This window comes from Coregonus clupeaformis, chromosome 19 (genome assembly GCF_020615455.1).
Source record: "Coregonus clupeaformis isolate EN_2021a chromosome 19, ASM2061545v1, whole genome shotgun sequence".
In the NCBI taxonomy this organism is placed as follows: Eukaryota; Metazoa; Chordata; class Actinopteri; order Salmoniformes; family Salmonidae; genus Coregonus; species Coregonus clupeaformis.
The window spans coordinates 38864069-38875341 of NC_059210.1; the positions used below are offsets into that span (position 1 = coordinate 38864069).

General features: G+C 50.5%; 1 pseudogene; it reads right to left on the reverse strand.

The window, feature by feature from the left end:
- The window catches only part of LOC121564006, a 59806-nt pseudogene extending 50492 nt beyond the window's left edge, over positions 1–9314 (reverse strand).
- Positions 9315–11273: the final 1959 nt, after the last annotated feature.

The window sequence follows — 11273 nt, forward strand, 5'->3', positions numbered from 1 at the left end:
TTCACAATTAGAAATGTAAATTTTTGTCATTTCTTTCCAAGATTCTGAATCACTGAGACAGGAGACTCTTGGGCCCCAAAAAAAAAACCTAAGGAAAATATCTAATCCGTCAACATTTCCATAAAATCAAATCACTGGTAGGAGTGAGACTTCTGTAGGAGAGAAATATAACTCTGGTTGGTTCGTTTCAATCATTGACTGGGTACGTTTTATCGGATTCAGTGCTCTTCTAAGGGCTTCTGTCATTTCCAAAGCTTACACTGCGTCACATTCATATTCAAATGAGCTCACGTACCCCCAGTCCCACAATAAAGACCAGTCGGACACCTCTGGCCTATTCCCAAAATAACTTTCCCGGGAAGAGGAGACACTGGGATACTCATCCTGGTGTGATAAATCGAATGGATTCCTAACCAGATTTTCCCAGCATAAGATGGATTTTTATCGTTTACCACCGTGTAGCATTGCATTTTGTTAGTTATCTAAATTAGTGCACAAAGCATCTAACACAATTATTTTCTACCTACTTGGATCATATGTTCCATAAATTAAATGTACTGCCTCACGACACTTCAAACTGACAAGTTGTTCTGTGGTCATGATGATGAATTGCCTTTTACCTACACAATACTAGTTATCATCAAAATAATAATCACACACACACACTACCTCATCCAGGCAGTCACGTTGACCAGCTCTACCTCAGTGGTGGTCGGTTGTGCACTCCAATATTTTACTCCTCTTTACAGAGGTATTCCTCAACAACAAACAAAGTTAAAACCACTAATATGTTACAAATTAAACAGACAAGAATATTATCTTGTCAGCTAACAAGTCAACTCAATACACACACACGCATTGCACACACACACACACACACACACACACACAACCACCACCACCCCACCGCACACACACCCCCTCTCACACACACAAACATCTGCCATCCCCACACACACACACACACCCCTTCCACACATTCACAGTGGAACACCTAGTGTCATAACAGAATAACAACATGTGTTTCCTACTCGTGGTGTCCTGTGCAGTGGAGTGGCTCGTAACAAATTAAACATGTTCAATAGAGAAATCCCTGATAAACTGCAACACTTACTGTGACAATATCTTTTTGCCATAACTGCTGTCTCTCTCTCTCTATTTCTTGATGTCTTATGGCAAGCGTATGAAGGGGCATGTATGTGTCTTGGGGTGCAGTTGGTGTTTTGGATTCCAGATGTTGGACTGGAAAGATGAGTCCATTAAATCAAACAGGTAGCTTCTCCTTCCTCTTTGTGCGTGTGATTAATCCTGCGCGTGCGTGTGGGGTTCTTTTTTTCTCCTTCCCTATTTTTGTGGTGTAAAATTAGTGTGTAGTGGTGGCTATTATCAGCTGTCTCCGACCAACATTTTTAAAGGACCTCCTCCTGTCAACATAACAATGTTGCTGTTTTAAGCTAATTTCCTGCAATTCTACATTTTTTTTTTTTATGCTACATGAGTGACTCAAAGCATAATACCAAAATCAATGAGGCCCCATGCCATACATTTTTTGAATTTTAGATTCTCTCTTACACTGTCTAGTTTTTATTTTGGTATTGTTTTTCAAAATTCTTATTCAAAAATATATAAGCTCCATTATCTCTAAATACTTTATATCTGGTTTTTCGTTTAAGTTTACACTAAAACACTCTAACATCCCAAAAATGATATTATTTTTATTTTTTTTTGCTTATATTACTATCGCATGTCTAATCATTTATTTGTTTTTTATTTTTTTTTTTTTTTTTTTTTTTTTTTTTTTTTTTTTTTTGTTTTTTTTTTTTTTTTTTTTTTTTTTTTTTTTTGTATGTGTGTGTGTGTGTGTGTGTATGTGTGTGTGTGTATGTGTATTTTGTGTATGTGTTATTTTTTTTTTTTTTTTTTTGTGTGTGTGTGTGTGTGTGTGTTGTTTTGTTTTTTTTGTTTTTTTTTTTTGCCAATTTATAGTCTTCTTAGGGATACTGACAACCACCAACAAACATAACCTTCGGACACTACTAACCTACAGAACTACATAACCTTCAAACACTACCCAACCTTCCAGGACACTGACGCAACTTCGGGGTCACTGCCAGCCTTCCGGGGACTTGCTGACGCTAACCGTCAGGACACTGACATAACCATCAGGGACACTACATACCATCAGGACACTACATCAGGGACCTACCATTCGGTACCTGACTATTCACACTGACATAACCTTCAGGGACACTGCACACCACCTTCAGGGACACTGACATAACCTTTGGGGACACTGACATAACCTTCGGGAACACTACAATCACAAAACCAGTTATCATCAACTTCTGTTAACATCACTCCTTTCCCCTCCACTTCCTCTCCTCAAAGTCTATACATTTTACATTATATACATATCAATACTGTGCATTCTCCAAGCCAACTCCATCCAACATCTTCTTTTCATTTTCCCGGCCCACTCCCAACTACTTACAGCCTTCTACCAACTCTCCCCAAGTTAAATGCCTACTTCCACGATGACCCAAAGGATTCCAGCATACTTACTGCATCTGATGAACATTCAACCTTTTCCTTCCTCCCCCTCCCCTCTCCCCCTCCCCCTTTCCCCCCCCCCTCTCCTCCCCCTGTCCTCCCCCCCCCCATCCTCCCCCCATCCTCTCTCCTCCCCTCTCCTCCCCATCCCTCTGCTCCCCCACCACCTCTCCCTCCCTGTCCTCCCCCACCCTCTCCCTCCCCCCTACCCTCTCCCCTCCCTTTTCCTCCCGTGCCCCTCTCCCCTCCCCCTTCTCCCCCTCCCCTCTTTCTCTCCCCTACCCTCTCTCCCCCTTCCTCCCCCATATGCCCCTCTCCCCTCCTTCTCTCCCCCTGCCTCTCCCTCCCCCCTTCTCTCCCCCTACCCTCTCCCTCCCCTCCTCCTCCTTTCCATTCCCTCACCCCTCTCCCCTCCCCCTGTCCTCCCCCCACCCTCTCCCTCCTTTCCTCCATTGCCCCTCTTCCCCTCACCCTCCCTCTCCCCCTGTCCACTCCCCCACTCTCCCTTACCCTCTCCCTCCCTGTCCTCCCCCCTCCCCCCTCCACCTCTCCCCTCCCCCCTGTCCTCCCCCACCCCTCCTCCCTCCTGTCCTCCCCCCACCCTCTCCTCCCTGTCCTCCCCCTACCCTCTCCTCTCTTTCCTCCCCTATCCCTCTCACTCCCCTTGCCCCTCTCACTCCACCTCTCCTCCCTGTCCTCCCCCCCCCTCTCCCCCTCACCCCCTCCCCTTTTCCCCCCTCTCCCCCCCTTTCCCCCTCTCCCTCTCCCTTTCCTCCCACCCACCCCCCTTCCCCTCTCCCTTTTACCCCTCTCCCCCCCTCCCCCTCCCCCCCCTTTCCTCCCTACCCTCTCCCCTCCCTTTCCTCTCCCCCCACCCTCTCCCCTCCCCTGTCCCCCCCTCCCTCCCCCTCTCTCCTCCCCCTTTCCCCCCTCTCCCCCTCTCTCTCCCCCCTTCCTCCCCCCACCCTCCTCCCTCCTTTCCTCCCTAATACTCCTCTCCCTCTCATTCCCCCTCCCTCTCTCCCCTCCCTCTCTCCTAACCCTTCCTCTCCCCTCCCCTCTCCCCCTCTCCCCTCCTCCCCCCACCCCCTCTCCCCCTGTCCCCTGTCCTCCCCCCCCCCCCCTCTCCTCCCCCTCCTCTCCCCCACCCCTCTCCCTCCCCCCTTTCCTCCTCCCTCTCTTCTCTCCTCCCTCCCCCACCCCTCTCCTCTCCCCCCCTCCCTCCCTCTCCCCCTCCCCCCCCCCTCTCCCCTCTCCCCTTTCCTCCCCCCACCCTCTTCCCTCCACCCTCTCCTCCTCCCTCTCTCCCCTCTCTCCCCCCCCCTTTTCCTCCCCCCTCCCTCTCCCTCCCTCTCCCCCTCCTCTCCCCTCCTTTCCTCCCCCCCCCTCTCTCCCCCTCCCCTCTCCCCACCCCTCTCTCTGCCCTCCCCACCCTCTCCCTCCCCTCTCCCTCCCCCTTTCCTCCCTACCCCTCTCCCCTCCTTCCCCTCCCCCCTCTCCTCCCCCCCCCTCTCCTCCCCTCTCCTACCCCTCTCCTCCTTTCCTCCCCCCCACCCTCTCTTTTTCCTCCCTCTCCCCCCACCCCTCTCCTTTCCTCCCCCCCACCCCCTCCTCCTCCCCTTCTCCTCCTCCCACCCCTCTTCCTTCCCTTCTCCTCCTCTTTCCCCTGTCCTCCCCCCACCCCTCTCCCCTCCCCCTGTCCTCCCCCCTGCCCCTCTCCCTCCTTCCTCCCCCACCCCTCTTCACTCCCCTCATCCTCCCCTCCTCCCCCTGTCCTCCCCTCACTCTTCACTCCTGTCCTCCCCCATCCCTCCCCTACCTCTCCCTTCCTCCCCCACCCCTCTCCTCTCCCCCTTCCTCCTACCCTCTCACTCCTTCCCTCCCTCCTCCCCCTGTCCTCCCCACCCCTCTCCCTCCCTGTCCTCCCCACCACCCCTCTCTCCCCCCTCCCCCCCCTCTCCCCTCCCCTGTCCTCCCCCCACCCCTCTCCCCTCCCCTGTCCACTCCCCCACCCCTCTCCTTTTCCTCCTCCTCTTCTCCCCCTCCCTGTCCTCCCCCCATCCCCTCTCCCTCCCTCTTCTCCCCTCCCCTCTCTCCCTCCCCCTCCCCTTCCTCCTACCCCTCTCTTTCTCCCCCCCCCCTTCCCCCCTTTCCTCCCCCCACCCTCTTCCTCCCCCTCTCCCCCCCCCCTCCCCCTGTCCTCCCCTAACCCCTCTCCTCTCCCCCTTTCCTCCCCCTACCCCTCTCCTCCCCCCCCTCCCCCTCTCACTCCCCCTTTCCTCTCCCTCTCCCCTCTCCTCTGACCTGTCCTCTCTCCTCCCCCTGTCCTCCCCCCACCCCTCTCTCCTCCCCTTTCCTCCCCCACCCCCTCTCTCCTCTCCCCCCCTTTCTCCCCCTCCTCCCCCTCCCCCTCCCTCTCTCTCCTCCCCCTGTCCTCCCCTCCCCCCCTCTCTCCTCCCCTGTCCTCCACCCCACCTCCTCTCCCCTCCCCTTTCCTCCCCCTCCCCCTCCTCTCACCCTCCCACCCCTCTCTCCCCACCCCTCCCCCCCAACCTCCCCCCCTCTCCCTCCCTTTCCTCCCCCCCTTCTCCTTCTCCCCTCCCTCTCCCCCATCCTCCCCCCACCCCTCCCTCCTTCCACCCCTCTCTCCCTCCCTCACTCCCCTCCACACCCAACCTCCCCCCTTTCCTCCCGGCCCCTCCCCTCCTCCCCCCCACCCCCCCCATCCCCCTCACCCTCTCTACTCCTCATCTCCTCTTCCCTCCTTTCTCTCCCCCCTGTCACTCCCCCACCCCATCTCCCTCCCCTTTCCCCTCCCCCACCCTCTCTCCACTCTCCCCTCTCTCCCATCCTCCCCTAACTCCCCCTCCTCTCTCCTCCCCCTGTCCTCCCTCCACCCTTCTCCCCCCCTGTCCTCCCCATCCCCATCCCCTCTCCCCCATCCCTTTTTTCTTCTCCCTGACCTCTCCCCCACCCCTCTTTTCTCCCCTGTCCTCCCCCCATCCCTCTCCTCTCCCTCCCCCCATCCTCTTTTCCTCCCATGCCCAAGTACGCATAACCTCCTCACCTCTATCTTTGTGACCGCCCGTGTCTACCACATCTGTATAGGCCAGGCACTGTCTGGTGAGGGTCATCCGACACCATGCAGTAGGAGGCGGTGTAATGATCACTTCTCAGATGATGCCTGATGCCCCCATTCAATTGTCTTTTTTATCCCCAATGATATTTCACAGATCTTTTCTCATATTCATTATATCCAGCACAATACGTCTACATTGTATGTGAAGGATTGTGTGTTTCTTGTTTCTTAAAACAGATAAGAAGGTCCTTTATTAATCCCAAGAGGAAATTAATTTGTCATACTTTTACAATACAAATACAAAACAAATACTCACAACATCAAAAACATCACAGTCAATCAGATTTATTATATATATATAGACAGTGGGGAAAAGTACCTTGCTGAGGGCATGAGGCCACGATGTCTGACACAATGACCAGGATGGCGGAGAAGAAGTAGGAGGCACTGTAGAAATCAAACCAATCTTCCTCGTCAGCTCATCTCATCCCTGGGAGGGGGAGGGAGGAAGTGGGGGGGCGACCATATTTTTGTCACAATCTGCCTAAACAAGGTTACAAACATCCTGTCATGTACTTGATGGCATAAATAGGTGGACAAACAGCCAAAGGGAAATCAAATTATGATTTACCCAAAATTCTCCAAAATCAGACGGGATTAAACATTGATCATTGGCAATTTACTCAAGGATTTATAACAAAAAACATCACACTCAGGATAGATCTCTCCGTTCATTGGCTGACTACACAATGCAGGATTGTTCTCTGATTGGCTTTGTTTGTGAAAGTCACTGTGTCATGATCATGAGCCACAATTAATCCTTCCTTTGGCTTTGAGTCATATTTATGGAAGTGAAGTAAATTATCTTGATGGAATCTGTTATGTCCAGATCATCTATCCCAATTTTTTTGTTCCCAAATCTTCGATGGGTTACGTATTGCTAACATGACTTTTCACGTTAAGTATTAGAGTTATACAATAGAGTCAAAGCATACCACTTTCCTTAGCTCTCGGATCGTTGCCCTAACATTGCTTGTTAGATCACTTGTCTCTGTTGATTACAGTATTGTTATTTGGTTTTGTTTGGTGTGTCTTTGTCTGATTTCTTTTCCCCTCACCTCCTCCCAGCCATGGCCTTCACTAAGTGATTTCTCTACAATCTCTGAGTCGAGCCAGACCCTGCTATCATCCTGCTCTTTTCTGCCTGATAATGATCCCACACACACATAATAAACACCCGATCTACGCACACACACACACCCCACACAATAACTTACTGCACACACACACACACACAACCGACACACGTACGCACACACACACACACACACACACACACGAATAAACACTGTACACACACACACTCACACACACACACACCGAATGACACATTACACACACACACACACACACCAAATAAAACACACACACACCATATTGATACAATTAATGCTTTTCAACTTCAGGGGGGGTGGCTAGAACATAAACATGAAGACCTAACGGGTTTGGATGTTAATTAACAAGATTTATTTCTGGATCAAAGAGTTTTGTATGAACAGTGAAAGTTGTGCATGTCTGAATGGCACGTTTCCCACTTTGTTGACATTTCTCGGGGGCTACAGCCATCCGTTCTGTTCTCTGTGGGTAAGATGAGATCACTGTGGAATCAGGGCTACCTGTCTTGTACAACCCATCTCACACGTGTGTGTGTACGTGTCGTGTGTGTGCGTGTGTGTGTTATCTCCTGTCTCCAGTACCCACCTCTGAGGCCCCATCTTCTGGGAGAGGCAGGCCTGTATGAGTGCCCAGCAGGGTCGAGGGGCAGCCAGGGCACAGAACCATTCACCTCGATCAGCTCCCAGATCCCGCCCCACACACGGATACACTGCAGGGGGGTGATCCACACAAAGTGGGCCAGGCCAAACTCTGCAACACATACATATTATGAAGAGAAGACACAGGCAGTAACATGTATATGTACACAACCACACACCCCCCCCACACACAAGCACCCACAAACCACATATTTTAGACGGGTTTCCCTACCAAGCAAACCCGCACAGCCCCTATCATACATTAGCAAAAAAAATTTTTGTTGTCTTATCATCAGGTAAATATATTCACAATAATCACATTTTAAAATAATAATTTGGTAGATCGTTTTTCATTATTTTACCTCCCACATTTTAAATGGAAGAGGAATTGTAAACTTTAACATAACATATTAGCTAGAAAAGTAACTACAAACACATTTTACGCTAAGAGCACCTGTTTAGCTGGTTTAACAAAGGTTAGCCATGTGTTGGCAAAATTATGTCCTCAGAAAGCTTACCAGCAGCCAGCACACCTGCCGCACTGTAACTGTACCTATTTGTAGTTCCACTTCATTCTCCCCTCCTTGTTCGGCAGGTTTCCTTCTCTCACTTTACTAGCCACTGCCTCCATATATCATCATTCCATTTGTCTTTGTCTTGTCAATTACACACACCTGGTTCATTCCCCTCATTAGTCTGTGTATAAGTGTTCCCTCTCCCCCTTTCCTTGTGTATTTTTTATATGATTGGTGTAGCTGTCTTTATTTATTCCGGTAATATTTCCCCTGTGCCTGTATTTTTTGGAGCTACCCCTTCTTTATTGCCGGGGTCAGATTGTTCCCCTGTCCTGTATTTTGCTAAGTCGCTATCGCGCAACTGTGTCCGGCGGAATAAACTCTCCTTCTAATCACACTCATCACAGAATCACCCACCCGCTTGAGTCAGCGGGAGGGGCCATGCCTGTCTGGCATGGTCCAGGACATTCCACGATGCTCGCCAGTTAAAAGCGATGGATCGGGTTATTCTGTTGTCCACGCCTGGAAGGAAACCCGATCTGTCGAGACCAGCTGTGCCAACCGGATCCATCCACCCACACCCCAGCACCCGTGGGATCATATCCCGACCATGAGTTCGCCGGGACGGCGGCGCTCTGCCAAGGATTCCTCCTCCAACTCGAGCTCTACTTCTCCAGCATCAGGCCCCGGCCCCATCGGAGTGGGAGAAGGTGTCCGTCCTCGTTTCCCTGCCTCTCGGGGAAGCCCTGGAGTGGGACGGCGTGGTTTGAACAAGAAGGAGCTGCATTGAGAGCTACGGGGGTTCGCTCCCTTCGTCGGTCTTCGATCACCCGCCCGAGGGTCGAGGCGACGGCCTATCCCTGAGCAGGGGCCCGAGGACCACGCAGGACTTCGTTGTTTCGACTCTTGCAGCGGGGTCGGGTTGAGCGCGGTCCTGATCGACCATTTCCGGTGCCATCTGCGGGAGGGCGTCGGGCGGGAGCTGGCCTGCCGGGACACCATGTTTCCTTCCGCACTGTTACATGGCCATCCATTTACAACCTGCTGGCGCCAGAGGGCGTCCTGGAAGGGGTCACCCGTTCCCACCCTGGCCGACTGTTTCCCGAGCTGATGGAGCTGGTGGTCCCGTCCGAGAGGTGGAGGGCGACAGCGACAGTGCCACTCTGGTGGCACGAAGGGACAGTACACCCCACGTTGTCGTCGCGTTCTTTTGGTCTGGGCGGCAGGCAGGTCACTCTCGCATCACCCCAGGTATCCAACACCCACACTCATTCAGAGCCCTCTGCTCCACTTACCCTCTATCCCTTTCCCATCCTTGTTCCCCTGTAAGGCGCTAGTGTTCCCACTACTTCGCATTCTCCCCCCTCTCGCATTTCACTGTTCCCCTATCCATTCCCCTCCCCATCAGAGCACTTGATATCCATAAGGGTCCGGGTTTGTTCAGGAAGTTCCTGCACCAATCACCATGATTACCCAAAGACTATTGTGAGCAGATCCATTTTTTTTATTACTGAGTCCTCTGCTTTCCCTGTGGTATTAGTTGTTCTGAAAGAGCTGCAAAATCTCGGACCCCCTACAAATCACTGTAACAATTACCCTTTCTTTCCTAAAACTAGCGCGGGGTGTGTCAACCCCTATTACTAGTCTGTTCAACCTCTCTTTCGTAACTCTGAGATCCCCAGGGATTGGAAAGCTGCCTCGTCATCCCCCTCTTCAAGAGGGGGGTGAGCACTCTCAGATCCAAACTGTTACAGACCTATCCATCCTCTCTTTTGAATATTTGAAGCCAAGTTAACAAACAGATCACCGACCTTTTGAATCCCACTACCTTCTCCCTATCAATCGTTTCGTGATCCATAATAACTTACTGTCACGTCTTCGTCACCTGCCAAGGCTTTCACTCTGTCAACCACCGCATTCTTATTGGCAGACTAAATAGCCTTGGTTTCTCAAATGACTCCTCGCCTGGTTCTCCAACTACTTCTCAATAGAGTTCAGTGTGTCGAAATCGGGGGCCTGTTGCTCTACCTATATCTCTTGGGGGTGCACGGGGTTCTATTCTTGGGCCACTCTTTTCTCCTTTATTAGTTCCTCCTGCTGCTGTGACTCTCAGTCCACCTTCGCAGGCACACCATTTTTATACATCTGGCCCTTCATTGACACTGTGTTAACAAACCTCCAAGCGAGCTTCAATGCCATACAACACTCCTTCAGTACCTCACTGCTCTTAAACACTATAAAGAAATGCATGCTCTTCCAATCGACCTGCTGCACCCGCCCACCCGACTAAATCACCACTCTCGGGGTCTACCTAGTATGTACCAACTACAAATACCTAGGTGTCTGGTTAGACTCTAAACTCTCCTTCCAACTCACATTAAGAATCTCCAATCCAAAGTTAAATCTAGAATGCTTCCATTTAGCACAAAGCCTCCTTCTCTCATGCTGCCAACCATACCTGTAAAACTACTATCCTACCATCCTTACTTCGCATTCATTTACAAAATACTCCCTCTACTCAGCATATTATGTCCATGCCATCCGGTTTTGTCTCCAATCCCCCTACACACCCAACTGTACTTACGTCTTGTTGGCTGGTCCTCACTACATTTTTCCCCTCTCCCTCTTTAAACCACAACTAGGCAAATCCCTCTTATCTGGCCTCATTGGTCACCATAGCAGCACCCACCTGTAGTCTGCGCTCCAGCAGTATATCTCACTGGTCATTCCCAAAGCCAACACCTCCTTTGACCTCCATTCCTTCCAGTTCTCTGCTGCCATGTGACGAATTCAAAAATCTCTGAAGCTACACTCTTATCTCCTCACTACTTTAAGCATCAGTTGTCAGAGCACTTACCGATCACTCACTTCAGCCCATCTCAAATTAGCCCACCCCTCTCTCCCTATATTTTATTTATTTTGCTCTTTTGCACCCCCGTATCTCTATTTGCACATAATCTCTTGCACATCTAGCATTCCAGTGTTAATACTAATTGTATTATTTTCACTATAGCCTATTTTTGCCTTCCTCCATACTTGCTACATTTCACACACTTATATATATTTTCTGTTGTATTTTATTATTTTGTTTTTTTTTCCCCATATTAACTCTGTGTTGTTGTTTTTTCCACTATATCTTTATCTTGTGTGCATTTAATGAGAACTTGTTCTCAACTATCTTACCTTTAAATAAAGGTGAAATAAAAAATAAAAATAAATATCTATTACCTCCACAACCCCACCTTCTCATGGCCGCAGAGGGTTCTCACAGTGTTGGTGGGTTCTGTGTCTGAGTGTTTCCGTTGGTGCAACCAT